Genomic DNA, 15,000 nt, shown 5'->3' with positions numbered 1-15,000 from the left:
TTACAAAGGGAATGAAAAATAACATCCAGGAATTAAATGATATGTATATATATATATATATATATATATATATATATATATATATATATATATATATATATATATATATATATATATATATATATATATATATATATATATATATATAGAAAAAAAAAATATATATATATACATATATATATATATATATATATATATATATATATATATATATATATATATATATATATATATATATATATATATATATATATATATATTTATATATAAATATATATAGAAAAATATGTGTGTATATATATATATACATATATGTTTTTATTCCTTATTCACAAATAAATCTACAAAGGCTTTCCTCTTATCTGAATGAAAAAGAAGGTGGATCATGTCACAGAGGACTCCAACTGAGGAGCTTTCAAAGTGTTTAGCTGAGTATGAACTAAAAAAAAAAGCTCTCTCAACTGGAACTTGGTTCTTGGAATAAAACGTTGGTTGCTACATGTTACATTTCCGATTTTACATATCAGAATAGATGCTTTTGTTAAAAGTGAACTAGACTTATATCCAAGGCTGTATGATGCTATAAACACGCACATTCATGCATATATATATATATATATATATATATATATATATATATATATATATATATATATATATATATATATATATATATATATATATATATGTGTGTGTGTGTGTGTGTGTGTGTGTGTGTGTAATGATAGATAGAGATACGCTATTACCCTCCAGACACACACTGCTTTATTCATACCAATACACACATACATATACACATATACATACACACTTGTATATATATATATATATATATATATATATATATATATATATATATATATATATATGTGTGTGTGTGTGTGTGTGTGTGTGTGTGTGTGTATACAATATAAACGTGTGTGTTGAAATACACATACCGGTTATTTCAAATTTGAAATTTTTTTTTGTAATTTTGCCGAATGTTCACATGATTACCATTTTCCTTTGCGAAATACTTTCTTAAAAGCGTTACATTGCCAAGCATCACATGTGAACTTTACGTCTCTTTTTTTTTTTTTTTTTTTTTTTTTTTCTTTTTTTGCTAATTTAATGATTTCATGGTGAAGCCTATAACACTTTATCTTCCCGTGTTTACTTTCGAAATGTTTATTCCATTTCACTCTAAGTCTCCCATTCATCCCTTGTTATTTATTCCTCGCGCTTGTTCCATTACGTAAAATGTAATTAAGAGATCGTCTACGGGATACATCAGGTTATCCTACTTCCTCTGTGTGCACTCATTTGCGTGTGTCTTTGTATATTTGTGCGTTGTGTGCATGGCAGAAATGGAGAGACTTGTCGTTGACATGCATTTGACTATCGCTAGATTTGGGACGAACACGAGTTCATATGTTCTTGTTCCATTTAATATTTTAAAAGAATCTATACTACCACAATAAAGGAGATTGTCAAATAATTTTTTCCATTTTATCTTTGATTTTTCTAAATCTTACATTAAGCGTTCAACTCACCATTTCACTTGCTATTAAAAAACTATATGATAACGAATCGCATAGCATCTGACCATTAGGAAACATGAAATGAGATGGTGAAATAATCAATGAGAAGATAAAAAATAAAACAGATAACAACACTGTCTCATCTTACATTCCAAATTTCCGAATTTAATAGTATAAAGGCCAAATACAATATACTTATTGTATATTTCTAATCGGAAAAACATTATAATTCATAGTTGCAGGAGGAACTCATGATTCCAAAAAAGCAATCAATGATACAAAAGAAGACTCGAAGAAAAAGAAAATAGAAAAAAAAAATACTGACCATAAACGGAAAAGAAAATACATCAGAAGACGAGATAAAAAGAGAAAACTACTGACCATAAAGGGAAAAAGGAAACGAAAAATTTCTCATCTGAAGAGGTTAATTATATAATGTCAGCTAAAAAGGTCTCCCAAGTAATTCGAGCCAACGACGATCTCATTTTGCGAGAGAACTTTTGCTTAATGGCCGACAGCTCCTTCTTACAGCCCGAGCACAGTGGAGGATTAGAGGAACTGGAATACTGAACAGAGGTGCAATGAAAATAATGCTGGAAACGAACTGGAGAAAAAACAGGTATGAGAGAGAGAGAGAGAGAGAGAGAGAGAGAGAGAGAGAGAGAGAGAGAGAGAAATATTGGGCATACGTACAAGGTAGAAAATGCTGGATACTACATTAAAAGAAATGCTGGACATTGAGAGAGAGAGAGAGAGAGAGAGAGAGAGAGAGAGAGAGAGAGAGAGAGAGAGAGAGAGAGAGAGAGAGAGAGAGAGAGAGGACATTTTGCCTCGCCAAATTCATGAATCAAAGAACAAGAGGAACACTTCATAACTTGCAGGAAGGAGACTCTTCACCCTCTCTGACGCAGACGGAGAAGTGGAGCCGAAGTCGCGAGGAAGGATTGTCCCAGATAAAGGGAAATGGCCTTCGAACGTACGTGAGAGCCATGAAGACAGGAAAGGACCTCGGCCGAAAAATTCCTGATAAGAAAACGTTAACCCCCCCCCCCCTCTCCATCCTCTCTCTCTCTCTCTCTCTCTCTCCTCTCTCTCTCTCTCTCTCTCTCTCTCTCTCTCTCTCTCTCTGAGTCAGAGGTTCTGAATGTTTTCCCTTTCTGTTATTTTCTTCTGCTGTATATATCTTCGTCAGCTATAAGCATAATTTTTATCGGTGTCTTGCAAGATAGTTATCGCTTATATATTACATATACAAATAAATATATGTAAATATATGCAATTCATACAAACACACACATATATAAATATATAAATATATATAAATATATATATATATATATATATATATATATATATATATATATATATATATATATATATATATATATATATATATATATATATATATATATATATATATATATATATACATATATATAAAGAGAGAGAGAGAGAGAGAGAGAGAGAGAGAGAGAGAGAGAGAGAGAGAGAGAGAGAGAGAGAGATTTTTTGTTTTAATCAATTTATTGCGCCCATTGGCGTCAGACATTTGAGTACATGGTAATACAGTAATATTGTTTACATCTACATTGTAATTCAGTTATACCTAAAGAATAAAAAAAAAGTATATACAGACATTTAAGTATATATTTAAACAGTATTGTTTTACATCTATAGCATATAATGAAGGTTATACAAAGGAATACAAAATAAAGTATAGACAGATATTTAGTACATATTAAAAATAATAATGCTCATTTCTATATAATTATGGTCATGCAAATGAATTCATATGGAATACAAATTAAATATAGTTTGATTTCATAGGTAATTGTACCTATCTTTAATTAACATTACAAAACAGCTGATTATTCCATATCCACCAAAGTGAGGATGGCGCATGAGGATCTCATCGAGCAAATCATTATCTGTCAATAATCTTTTACATGTATCAACTACTGTGAGTCTTTGGGGTAATATGTCACTAACAAGAGGACATTCGAGGCAATAGTGTTCCAGGGTGTTGGCGTTGGGTGCGTCACATAACCTACAGGAGGAGAAGTGAGGAACTCCATCTTGCTCAGCCACTTGCTAAACTGGTCGCCAACCCAGCCGAAGACGCTCACAAACCACGTTATTTTGACGAATCATGAGTCCACTGCGGCGATATTTGTGTTGGTGAGGAAAGAATGCTCTCTTGGCATTACTACGTTGATGATTAGATGAGCGAGCAGCTTGGCGCACCATTTTTCTGCAGCACAGGAGAGAGGGACTGGGAGCATCCACATCTGGAGGATCCAGTTGACAGGCAGCCTTTGCGAGATGGTCAACGTGTTGTCAGCTAGAAGACCCACGTGAGAGGGAATCCATAGGAAGTGCACTACCAGTGAGCTCATGTTGGCCATGTCTAGTTGCCTATGTATTTGTGTAACCAGGGACTGGTATGCTGGCTTATGTGAAGAAAGGGCTTGGAGTGCTGGTTGCGAGTCGCAGATGATCAAGCCGTTGTTTCTGGTCCGTGTGATTAATATAACTGCATCTAGAAGTTCATGTAGTTCACAATACGTGGAGCTTAATGACTTTGGGAGGCGACAGCCTGTCCAGCCCTCTGACGGGGGTTCCAAATTGGGGGAGAAAACAGCACATACAGCACTGCCATCCTGCTGTAGGGAGCCGTCTGTGTAGAGGTGATGGGCTACACTGAGGGACGAGGATAGTCTGTCGATGGTGTCCAATGCACGTTGTTATTGAAGTTGAGGCAAGTCAGTCTTAGAGACTGGAGTGTAAGAGATTGCTGTCACAGGAGTCTGCCAGGGTGCAAGGCCATGATCCACATTCTCTGCCACGATGTTGATGTCAAGCCCCCGAATGCCTGAACAGACAGTACTAACTAGTGTACGTCCCCCCCTGGCGTAGTTGTGGACGAGGTGCATCTAAATCGAGAGAAGTTCTGATGATGTTTGAATAGTGAGGAGACAGGTGAGGGTAATACAGGCATTTTATACTGAAGTAGGTGACATAGGAGTATATTCTCTCAACGAGTGGAGGGAGACAGAGTTCGCGTTGCATGTCTACAATTCTAGTGGACGCTGGACAACCTAGAATGAGTCTTATTGCTTGGTTCTGGAATTTTTCAATCGGCTGAAGAGTTGATCTGGAGAGTTGACATAGTGCAGGGCAAAGATAATCTATCACTGAGCGGATGAAAGCAATATATATGGTTCTGGCAACTAGGATAGATACTCCTACAGAATAATTAGTAAGCCACTTGAGAGGAGTCAGGCGTCCCTGTAGCCGGGCTAGCAGATCTTGACCAATGGGATGTACTCTCTGTCTCGCTGGAATGGATGGTGTAATTGGCACTGGCGCTCCCAAATAAATATACTGTGTGCATAAAGGTACAACATTGTTCCCCACAGTAAATTCTGGTAGATTCATTGCTGGCCTTGGGGAGAAGATACTACTTTTTCCTGCTGAGATGATAAGACCAGAGGAGGATGCTGATTCGTAGAAGGAAGAAAGGAAGCGTTGCAAGTGATCTGGAGAGGTTGAATGAATGCAAATATCGTCTGCGTAGCAAGTGATGGTTGTGTTATCAGTATCAGGAAGTAAGGAAAGAAGGCGATGTAGGAGGATATTAAATAAAAATGGACTAAGTACTCCCCTTTGTGGAGTACCAAGATCAAGTTCCTTTGCAGTGCTCAATGCTCTCTTAAACATCAGACGAGAGACTCTATTTCGAAGATATCTACGTATCCACCTCAAAATGTTTCCCTTGATTTCAAAATCAATAAGCTGGTCTAAAATAATGTCTCTATTTGCAACGTCAAATGCACCTTTCAAATCAATGAAGGCTACAACACTGGTTGGAGAGAGACGAGTGTAAAGCTCCATGAGACAATGATGTGTTCCTCGTTGGGGTAGGAAGCCATATTAGAGAGAGAGAGAGAGAGAGAGAGAGAGAGAGAGAGAGAGAGAGAGAGAGAGAGAGAGAGAGAGAGAGAGAGACAGACAGACAGACAGACAGACAGAGATGATCGTTAAATACTCTATATACATTTATATTATATAATCATGAAAATTAACACGTATTGAACATAAACATGTATAAACTGGGATGAAAAAAAGTGTATATATATATATATATATATATATATATATATATATATATATATATATATATATATATATATATATATATATATATATATATATATATATATATATATATATATATATATATATATATATATATACAGTATATATATATATATATATATATATATATATATATATATATATATATATATATATATATATATATATATATATATATATATATATATATATATATATATATATATATATATATATATATATATATATATATTCGCATGACATGAGTTTCCATGAAGGCATTTGCATGGCAATATATATAATATTGAAAATGTTGGTGATTTATCACACTAGGGCCAGGTTTCCCAACCCTGGGGTTGCGACCCCAAGTGGGGTCGCCAAGTGCTTTTCCTGGGGTCGCCAAACTCTCAAAATATCAAAATAAAAATAGATTCAAAATATGGCAGAACTCGCAGTAAAGAAAAAATATATAAAAGTATTTGGGGATTTTTATTTATCGACTTTTATATATCTATCTATTCTTATATTAATATAAAAAAAAAATTTAATGGTGGTATCCCTGAGTGCAGTATGTGCAGTATGCATTTGATATGTGAATAACATTACCGTCCACGTCCAATCAGGCAGCCACTCCCTCTGTACTACCGCAGCGGGAAACATTGTCTACTATTTGTTTGTCTTATATACTTGATGCATTTATGCCTGTATAGTGATTTCGAATGTGCTGCATAGGTTGCCCTCAGTCTTTGTTCTTTTAAAATTCTTAATTACTCACGAAAAAGTGGTATGCCAATAATAGAAACTGAGTACTTCTCTGGCTGACGAAGTATTGCACCACAGTATGTCAATGAGTGATAGCCTATCTCACTACTCATAATTGGGGCTTCTAAAACCACATGGTTACACCCCCCCCCCCCATATTTAAAGAGAGAGATGGGCAAGGGAAGAGGAAGAGAAGGAGAGGGGCACTTTTCATGCCCTCTCCTCCTACATTCACCCTTTCATTTCGCAACCCTTTCCTTGCTCCTCTCCCCCCCTTCTCCGTCTTTCCAGGCCCCTTCCCCCCTGCTTCTTTTTCACCCCTGCCCTCCTCTCCTCCTCTTTCTTGCCCCCCCCCCCTCCCCTCCTCTTCGATATTTTCTTGCCACTTCCCTTCCTCTCCTCATATTTACTACTCCCTTTCCTTTTTAATTACCTCTTGTGAATTTGTATTGTTTCGATTATTATCTTATTTAACAAAATAATTGTATTATTAGATGTGTTACTTTATTTGTATGTTCTTGTGAAGTTGGCACGTCTGCGGCGCTGGTCACTCGGTGGAAAAGGTCGTTGGTTTGGCGGTTGTTTAGAGATTTGGAGGATTTTATGTCGCTGGTTTTTCAGGTTGTTGTTTTGGCAGTTGTTAGAAGATTTGGAGGATTTTGTCATTGGTTTTTGAGGTTGTTTTTTTGGCAGTTGTTTAGAGATTTGGAGGATTTTATGTCTTCGGTTTTTGAGGTTGTTGTTTTGGCAGTTGTTTAGAGATTTGGAGGATTTTATGTAATTGGTTTTGGAGGTTGTTGTTTGGGTAGTTGTTTAGAGTTTTGGAGGATTTTATGTCATTGGTTTTGGAGGTTGTTGTTTTGGCAGTTGTTTAGAGATTTTGAGGATTTTATGTAATTGGTTTTGGAGGTTGTTATTTTGGCAGTTGTTTAGAGATTTGAAGGATTTTATATCATTGGGTTTGGAGGTTGTTGTTTTGGCAGTTGTTTAGAGATTTGGAGGATTTTATGTCATTGGTTTTGGAGGTTGTTATTTTGGCAGTTGTTTGGAGATTTGGAGGATTTTATGTCATCGGTTCTGGAAGTTGTTGTTTTGGCAGTTGTTTAGAGATTTGGAGGATTTTATGTCATAGGTTTTGGAGGTTTTTGTTTTGGCAGTTGTTTAAAGATTTGGAGGATTTTATGTCACTGGTTTTGGAGTTTATTGTTTTGGCAGTTGTTTAAAGATTTGGAGGATTTAAGTCACCGGTTTTTGAGGTTGTTGTTTTAGCAGTTGTTTAGAGATTTGGAGGATTTTATGTCATTGGTTTTGTATGTTGTTGTTTTGGCAGTTGTTTAGAGATTTGGAGGATTTTATGCCATTGGTTTGGAGGTTATTGTTATGGCAGTTGTTTAAAGATTTGGAGGATTTTAAATCGCCGGTTTATGAGGTTGTTTTGTCAGTTGTTTAGAGATTTGAAGGATATTATGTCATTGGTGATGGAGGTTGTTGTTTTGGCAGTTGTTTAGAGATTTGGAGGATTTTATGCCATTGGTTTTGGAGGTTATATTTTTGGCAGTTGTCTAGAGATTTGTAGGATTTTAAGTCACCGGTTTTTGAGGTTGTTATTTTGGGAGCTGTTTACAGATTTGAAGGATTTTGTCATTGGTTTTGGAGGTTATTGTTTTAGCAGTCGTTTAGAGATTTGGAGGATTTCATGTCATTGGTTTTGGAGGTTATTGTTTTGGCAGTTGTTTAGAGATTTTGAGGATTTTATGTCGCTGGTTTTTGAGGTCATTGTTTTGGCATGTTAAGAGAATTGGAGTTTTTTATGTCATTGGTTTTGGAGGTTGTTGTTTTGGCTGTTGTTTAGAGATTTGGAGGATTGTATATGGTTGGTTTTTGAGATTGTAGTTTTGGCGAGATTTTGAGTGCTGTATATCATTGATTTTCTCGTTTCTGCTTAGTCTTATTTACTATGATTTACAAATATATTACATCTCTTTTCCTTGTTACTCCTTCCGTGACCCTTCCCATCCTCTCTACGCCGCCTCCTCCTTGCTCCTTGCCCCTTCACTTTCCTTGCTACCTACCCTCTTTCTAAGACTGAACCACGAATAGAGAAACTTAGCCTCATGATCCAGGACCAAGGCTCCAAATAAAATCCGTTTACCATATAACAGAAAACCTTTATATATACTTTTAGTTTGTTTTTGTGGAATACGACAAAACATTATTCCAGAAGTGGGGTTTTTGATTAATATTAAGCCTTAGAATTTATAATGCTTTAATAAAATTTAATGATGTTAAATTTCTCTTTTCCAATCTTATAGTACCCCTCTTATAAAAGGATAATCACTGTCCCTTACTTTTACAGCCAACAACTATTAATATATAAGAATACTTATACATCTAAACAAGTGGGGTCGCGGTCATAGCTTGAGGTGCATGATTGGGGTCGCCTGAAAAAAAGGTTGGGATCCTTACGGCCTACGGAATGGCTAAAGGATAGTAACATATCAGCGGCGGAAGTTGATTAAACGTTGACCACGAAACTTATGAAATTGGCGAAGTTTGACGTTTTGGTGCGTAATACTTTGCGTAAAATTAGATGCTAAATGCTCAAGGAAAATTTTTCCATTCAGTTTCCTCTACTTTTGCAGGAGGCATTAATGTCTCCTTAGAGTTGGTGGAAGGTTATTGCAAGCACTGAAAAGTTTCTACAAAGGTAGTAAACCATGTGTTAGAATAGGAAATGAAGTGAACAATTGGTTTTCCGGTGAGAATGGGGCTGAGACAGGGATGTGTGATGTCGCCGTGGTTGTTTAACTTGTATGTTGATGGAGTGGTGAGAGAGGTGAATGCTCGAGTGCTTGGACGAGGATTAAAACTGGTAGGCGAGAATGATCATGAATGGGAGGTAAATCAATTGTTGTTTGTGGATGATACTGTACTGGTAGCAGACACAGAAGAGAAGCTTGACCGACTAGTGACAGAATTTGGAAGGGTGTGTGAGAGAAGGAAGTTGAGAGTTAATGTGGGTAAGAGTAAGGTTATGAGATGTACGAGAAGGGAAGGTGGTGCAAGGTTGAATGTCATGTTGAATGGAGAGTTACTTGAGGAGGTGGATCAGTTTAAGTACTTGGGGTCTGTTGTTGCAGCAAATGGTGGAGTAGAAGCAGATGTACGTCAGAGAGTGAATGAAGGTTGCAAAGTGTTGGGGGCAGTTAAGGGAGTAGTAAAAAATAGAGGGTTGTGCATGAATGTAAAGAGAGTTCTCTATGAGAAAGTGATTGTACCAACTGTGATGTATGGATCGGAGTTGTAGGGAATAAAGTGATGGAAAGACAGAAATTGAATGTGTTTGAGATGAAGTGTCTAAGGAGTATGGCTAGTGTATCTTGAGTAGATAGGGTTAGGATTGAAGTGGTGAGGATGAGAACGGGTGTAAGAAATGAGTTAGCGGGTAGAGTGGATATGAATGTGTTGAGGTGGTTTGGCCATGTTGAGAGAATGGAAAATGGCTGTCTGCTAAAGAAGGTGATGAATGCAAGAGTTGATGGGAGAAGTACAAGAGGAAGGCCAAGGTTTGGGTGGATGGATGGTGTGAAGAAAGCTCTGGGTGATAGGAGGATAGATGTGAGAGAGGCAAGAGAGCGTTCTAGAAATAGGAATGAATGGCAAACGATTGTGACGCAGTTCCGGTAGGTCCTGCTGCTTCCTCCGGTGCCTTAGGTGACCGCGGAGGTAGAATCAGTAGGGGATTCAGCATTATGAAGTTTCATCTGTGGTGGATAATGTGGGAGGTTGGGCTGTGGCCCCCTAGCAGTACCAGCTGAACTCGGCTGAGTCCCAGGTTAGGCTGGAGGAACGTAGAGAGTAGAGGTCCACTTTTTTGTTTGGTTTCATTTGTTGATGTCAGCTACCCCCCAAAATTGGGGTAAGTGCCTTTGGTATATGTATGTATGTAAGACCTCCTATAAATCCTATAGAAAAAAAAAATATGAATGAAAATAGGATCAATGAATTGACTTGTTGTATTATAGGTGTGTTGCTGGCAATCCTAATTGTAACTTATAAGTAGTTTAATCCACAGAGTACTCTGATTTTTCCTTTCAAATGTTTACATGAAAAATGCTTATAGGACTTTTATCCCTCCCTTGTCTGTCCTCAGGGATCCTATTCCTAACCCGTCTGTCCCATCAAAATTATATTTTCCCTTTCAAAGTTATTTCAATTGCTACTATTATTAATTTTTTTATATTACATTCATATAGCTTTCTATTAAAATGTTATTCCATTTCATATATTCATTATCCTTTTCTTTTATAAATGTCACTGTTTCTGTCAAAGGTTTTGCCATAATAAACTATATAACTATTTATAAATATATATATATATATATATATATATATATATATATATATATATATATATATATATATATATATATATATATATATATATATACATATATATATATATATATATATATATATATATATATATATATATATATATATATATATATATATATATATATATATACTGTATATATATATATATATATATATATATATATATATATATATATATATATATATATATATATATATATATATATATATATATATATATATACATATATATATATATATATATATATATATATATATATATATATATATATATATATATATATATATATATATATGTATATATATATATATATATATATATATATATATATATATATATATATATATATATATATGTATATATATATATATATATATATATATATATATATATAAAATATATATATATATATATATATATATATATATATATATATATATATATATATATATATATGTATATATGTGTGTGTGCGTGTGTGAGTGTGTGTGTGTGTGTGTGTGTATGAGAGTGATGTTGAATATGGAAAATACAAAGGAGTTCAATTTATTAAGAGTAATAGAATAAAAATAAAATACTTAGATTCAACTTTATTTAATGTGTATCAAAAAGGAGTAGGCTGCTCAACGCTAATGGTTCCACAGCAATCGCTAACATTTTAATAGAATTCCTTGATATAGTAAAACTTGTCTAAAGCAAATATAAAGAGACATAAAATCTATAGAGACATATGATTGATGAATTCAAACGCAATTGGCATCTCATTATAAAATGCACCAACTCATTTACAAGGGATGCCAATAGTATTTCAATGCCAAAAAAAAAAAAATCCCCCCTTGGGTATCATGTAATATCTCTTGTTTAAACACTACTCCAAAAGTAATTTGTAAGTTTTGTTTTAATTTTCCTTAATTGCTCGGTCATATTTCATACAATACAAAACTCACTTCATTGTAACTCGGGTATCATCTTACCTTGAAACAGCCAACTATAATAGGCGTCATGGACATTTGGAGTGGCAACGAATAGTTAATGGTTTTTTGGACTGTTACACCTGAAGAAAAAAAAAATCATGTATTAATATGTGCATTATTCCATGGTACTTAATAAAATGAAAATCAAACAATTACTTCTCAACGACTCATAACCATTTTCATATTTACATTTACAGAACTGAGTAATGAAATCTAACTTGAATCAGATCAGATATGGATGACCTCAATCCCCCACTGTATATTGCGGAATTAAAAAAGCACAAATTGAAAAAAAAGACGCTGCTTGTTTAGTAAATATATCGAGATAAAAAAGGAAAAGATACATTTCACGATTTACCAGTTATCATATTGAAGATCACTAAAGAGAAACATTACTTCGGTGTTTTATTCCAACAAATCAAAAGCTACTGCCACTTTTTAGGCAATTTTCCATTAATTCATAAAATTCCATTTCAAGACCATAAGGGGCAGCCTTTGAATATTGTTGGTAAAATAAAACTTTCTTTAAATAACTGACCGTCCGTTCATCTGTATGTCCGTTATCAAAAGTTTTTCCCCACAAAAAAAAAAAAAAAGATAAAATACCTGATTTACACTAATCAAAGTAAACTACATACCCTCAGTAAACAGTCACTTAGGAATCTATGATAGTCAATTTAGACAACTTGAGAGTCAATTATTTATTGCTAAGAATATGATGGAAAGTATTCCATTAGCTAAGATATACCTCAAATGTATCTAGAAAACTATTCGAAATTGTTCTTGTGAAAGGATTGGCCTGCATGACGAACCCCTTCACACTTCCATAATCTACCATACAACTGAGTACCATAACCCTTTATTTCTCTTTAATGAACTGTATTTTTAGGTTGTATTTCTTTGTTATTGCAATGAAAATATTTATTCATTGACAACCCCGTTGAATATTCAATTCGTTTTTCTCCCTATATCTCCCCTTTCTTTATTTCATTTTTACTTCGATTCGTCCACATATTTTGTAAAAAAAAAAAAAAAAAAATTCAGAATTTGCATAGATATGTGTTTATGTGACTAGGGACAAAACGCTACTGACCCATTTTGCAAAATTTCACATAAAAAAGCCTTTGTTTTCGATTGTCACAATCGCATGTTCATGATTTCTCAAATAATTCAATATAATAGTCTTCAAGGAAATAAAGTGTTGTCAAATTTGTTTATAAATGTTTTAGGTTAATTATAAGGAAATGCAATCAATCCCATAATAATGTGCTTTAGACGAATTTATACAGAGAGAGAGAGAGAGAGAGAGAGAGAGAGAGAGAGAGAGAGAGAGAGAGAGAGAGAGAGAGAGAGAGAGAGAGAGAGAGTAGGAAAAAATACTGCAGCAACTTAAACTACGTACCATGACTCGTGAAACAGAATGGCAAATTCTGCCGTGTGGCATGGAGTGCTTAATGGATTCTTGAAACCTCAAAAGGAAAAACTGAAAATTTTCCGGGAGTGTTTCTCTCTACTATCTCAAGACATACCACACTCACAAAGGGGACACCACTTAACGAGTGCTTCTTACCTAGCAACCTACCTGTAAAGGGTATCATTGACTGCTATTAGAGAAACTACTTCACGTCAGGGAAATCTTTTCAATTTCATATGATGTTGAGTTTTTTTAGCTTTAACTTCAAATAATTTATGTTGCAAAAATATAAATTAATCTCTCGTCAATTTTTCATTCGATGGTCTGGAAAAACTTGTTTTTACTATAATTTTATTAATTACAAATACCCATTTCCCATTATATTTATACATTGCGTGATAACGAAAAAATGAGCGGGATTTTTTAAATTTGAGAAATAAATACAATCGCGAGATCTGAGTTGCATTATCTTCTCAAAGACGATGTAGTCGATCTTCAATTATCTGAATAATTAATTCTGATGGAACATTACAGATAAATTGTAATATTATTCCTTCTCCAGATTTAATATTAGTACTGTACTAACCATTCAGTTTTAAATTAACGGACCTACTATTTGAGTCAAATATATGTGTCAGAGAGAGAGAGAGAGAGAGAGAGAGAGAGAGAGAGAGATTATATTTCCATAAATTAAGCATATAAAATACGACAATGCATTATTTCTGGCTAAATTTTATATCTGTGAATGACCCAATGATGAGTTTTGTTTAATTCTAGATAAGGATTTCATTAAAATCATTTCTTCATACAACAGTTTCCATTTAAAAGCAATTGACTCTTATATTAGCAAACTCCATTTAATGAACACCATTGACAGATTTTATCCAACACAAAATGTCAAATATAAATATCTCAATATTTATCCTGATATTTTCAGTATTGAATAATCTATAAAACACTTTATGATAAAATAGGTATTACAGTAATCTGTTTTTCTTGTAGTTCCTTCTGAATAATGCTTTTGAATAATGATTATGAGGAACATATCAATATTGGCAAAGTACAATTTCAAAAGATAATTGGTCAAATGTCTAGGTGAAGGCCGCACCCGTTTTTCAAGTATTAACGATGAAAAACGGCAAAACACAACCAGATTATTGTTTCACAGTGCATAGAAACATGAGGATATGAATAAAAAAGAAACTAAGACTTAACTCATACACACAAAATGTAAGCACAAACCTACTACTACAATTATGGGGAACCCCAGTGGGAAGCCGGGTTTTTGGGTGGGGGGAGGATGAGAAAAGTGATTTTTCGGGGCACTACAGAACCTAATACAACCAACTAACCTACCCTGGGGGGGCCTGTACCCCTACCTAGGCCTACCGGGGGGGGGGGGGGGCTCTGCCCCCCTGCGACCCCCCTTAAGGCCACAGTGATTTTCAGGGCACCACCAAACCTAATACACCCACCTAACCTAGCCTAATAGCCCTGTACCCCTACCAGGGGGGGGGGGGGGGGCTTGGCCCCCCCTGCGACCCACCTTTAAGGACACTACCTAACACATCCATCAAACCAAATTCAAAGTGATGGTACTGCTGTATACATCGTTATACTATCACCATTATAATATACTCCATAAATTGATGAAGCTACCTCAACCTGTTGGTTCATAAAGATGTGCTGCTGCTTTGAGGAAAACGTGAAGCCGTTGCGAAGGTTCCCTGACATGCAGGACAATTTTTATTTTGTAAAATTAAATTGTGTCTCTGGCACAAATCCACTAGGTTTT

General features: G+C 34.7%; 1 pseudogene; it reads right to left on the bottom strand.

Annotated features, from left to right (window-relative positions):
* Nucleotides 1-4,018: 4,018 nt before the first annotated feature.
* LOC137650778 (uncharacterized) overlaps nucleotides 4,019-15,000 on the bottom strand; it is a 33,375-nt pseudogene continuing 22,393 nt past the window's right edge.

The sequence above is a fragment of the Palaemon carinicauda genome, chromosome 12 (genome assembly GCF_036898095.1).
Source record: "Palaemon carinicauda isolate YSFRI2023 chromosome 12, ASM3689809v2, whole genome shotgun sequence".
NCBI classification, from domain to species: domain Eukaryota; kingdom Metazoa; phylum Arthropoda; class Malacostraca; order Decapoda; family Palaemonidae; genus Palaemon; species Palaemon carinicauda.
This window is presented reverse-complemented; position numbering and strand designations above follow the sequence as displayed.